Source organism: Nematolebias whitei, chromosome 11 (genome assembly GCF_014905685.2).
Source record: "Nematolebias whitei isolate Nwh7 chromosome 11, NemWhi1, whole genome shotgun sequence".
NCBI classification, from domain to species: domain Eukaryota; kingdom Metazoa; phylum Chordata; class Actinopteri; order Cyprinodontiformes; family Rivulidae; genus Nematolebias; species Nematolebias whitei.
In genome coordinates, this window is record NC_056508.1 from 21,371,844 (window position 1) to 21,374,867 (window position 3,024).

The window sequence follows — 3,024 nt, forward strand, 5'->3', positions numbered from 1 at the left end:
CTACTACTCACTACTTGTAATACTGTTCCTACTTTGCGGTAGTTCACTTATCGTGGAGCTTCAGGGTACGAATCCCCCGCAATAAACGAGGGACTACTGTACTAATAAATTGTACAAGCATACATGTAGTTTCACTATACTAGTTTGTATAATAAAGTAATTTAAGCCACTCAAGGACTTATGACTTGCTTCAACAACAAAATAAAAGTTTTACCATGTTGACAACAGGTGTTTCTGGTGTACATTTGTTTATTTTTTGTGTTTTAGGAATGATAATTATACAGTATTTTGAAACCTCAGTGCCTGACAACATAACCAACCAGTGAAGGATTAGGTAGTCATATTCTGAGCAGTAAAAGTGCTGATTTGATGTTGGTGGGCAGAAAATAAACAGTCAACAATGAACTAGATGCCAAAGAGAGTGTCAACCCATTCTCAGCTGATTTAGATTTGTCTGATTATGCTCCACAGCTCAGTCAAGAGGTAAGGGAGTGACGTGGTAAAGCTACTTCATAACAAAAAGGTTAAATCATGTCATCTGGACAGTTCGACCAAGACACGCTACCTGATCCGTACATACTGAGGTTGATGAAAAGACAAACCAACCCTTTGCCCAAAGATTGATTTCATTGATATTTAGGAGGATCTGATTGATTCAGATAATAATAAATCATGGATAATGTTAACTGTACGTGCTTAGAATAATCAAATTTACCTGATAGGAAATGAACGCCACAGGCACGGTCCTCATTCTTTGGAATTCAGCCCTTTTTGCTGATCACCAACACTTATTTCGTCTCTCTGGGTCGTACTTCTCTCCTTTTCTTACCTATTTGCACTTCCAGCCACAAAAAGGAGCATTGTTGTTGAATAAAACCCCCAGTATACTCCCGCGTACGTCCATACGCAGAGGTACGCACGTACGTACGCAGAGGTACGAGCGTACCCCCGAGGGCATGTTCGTGCAAAGCTCAATTTTTACGACCACGTACGCGGTGTCGCACAATAAACTGCCCAGCGATGGACTGTTTTGTATGTGACACCAATGTATTGAATTCCCCTTCTTCATCCCTGATCTGGCCTTTTATTTAGTTTTTTTGCCAAGAGGCAGTGATCTCTTCCTCCTCCGGTGATGCCATGACTGAAATGGTGAGAAATGAATAAATTTGTCACGAGCAAATTAAACTCAGGTCCAGCGTGGCTGCGGGAGAGTCTGGAGATTTCCTGGTGGACTGGTCTGATGTGTGGGCTGCAGAGCCAGCGCGCCCTGTTTTTTAAATAAATAAATACAATTGATCTTTTTATTAACAACATATAAACACAGAACACCGCTGCAGCTGAGGCTGCCAGCGCTCGTGTTTTTTTCCGACCTGTCAATCAATCCAGTAGGCGTGTCAGCAAATGACCAATCAGCAAACTCAATTTTGTCCTAAGGTAAACGCCCCTTGTCTGTGAAGCTGCTCTGCAGCTACTCAGGGTGTACGCTCGAGTATGAAGTCTGAACACTCTGCGTTCAGTACACGCGTTCGTACACGTGAACTGACGTACGCAGGAGTATACTGGGGGCTTAAGTGACCGATGTAGCGTAACACACTGACTGAAAGACTAGCTGTCTTTCTGCCCACCAGTGAAGCTCAGAATCAGACCATCAGGTCATAGCAATCTTCCCAAAAGACAATTTTGGGATTTGTAGGCCTAATTTGAGAAGCACTGAGATTGCTGATAACAATCTGTTTTTTTATCCATATGTACAGCTTGATTTTCACATGGATCTCCATCCATCCATTATCTTTACCCGCTTATTCCATTTTGGGTCACGGGGGTCGCCGGTGCCCATGTCCAGCAATCACTGTGCGAGGGGTGGGGTACACCCTGGATGGGTCGCAAGTCCATCACAGGGCCACATGGAGACAAACGAGACAAACAACCATTCACTTTCTCACTCACACCTAGGGACAATTTTAGAGTTACCAATCAGCCTAACATGCATGTTTTTGGTCTGTGGGAGGAAACCAGAGTACCCGGAGAAAACCCACGCATGCACGGAGAGAACAAGCAAACTCCACCCAGAATGGCCCCTGGACCGGGGTTTGAACCAGGGACCTGCTCGCTGAGAGGCAGCAGTTATACCAGTTGCGCAACCGTGCTGCCCTTTCACATGGATCTAAATTACTTTATTTAAAATGCTCTAGAGAAAAACACACGTTAGTCACCCCGAACATGCCATGGTCGTGTTCAATGTAGTGTTATTGCATGCCTTGTATATTGATGGAGCCAGCTTTGGTCTGAGATCAAGGCCTTCCCTCTGCTCAACATGTGGTCAGGTTTAACATTCAGCATGTCATTATCAAAGACTTCTCAGGGCACTTTGGCACCCAAAGTGCTGATCCCTGGTGCTGAGTGATGTATCCTTGGATAAAGAAACTGTAACTTCTGCATTATTTATGTGCTCGCCGTTTGGTATGCTAATATGGCAACATTTTTTCCCCCTAAGACGTGCCCTCAACAATCCCAGCACATTCAAATTACCAGGTCAGAAAGGGCAACTTCTCTCATGCACTCATAGCAAAACTTCTACTCAATAAAAAAAATAAAAATACAAACAAGTTTTAAAACTTTGTATTCAAATTACAGCTCTGATCAGTTTATGAATACAGTCAAATTAAAAAGTTGTCTTCCTCCGTTATTATTCAGCTTTCAGATCGACATGACTGAGTATCCAGTCTATTAGGTAAAACTTTCCGAAACTGCTCATCAGCAGAAACTCAGAAATGAAGTCAAGGTTTCTAAAGATCATCAGACTGGGATTTGATCCAGTGACCTTCTCAATGAGAGGCAACAGCTCTACCAACTGATCCATCGTGCCACCCCCAGTTCAACCAATTTTTTTTATACTGGTTTTGTTTCTCTTTCAGATTTCTATGTTACAATTCCACAAACTCGTTAAAATAATAATAATTCACATCCATTTTGAAGCATGTTGAGTGTTTTTCTACCTTCTAGTTCACTGCCCTTTGTCTTGAC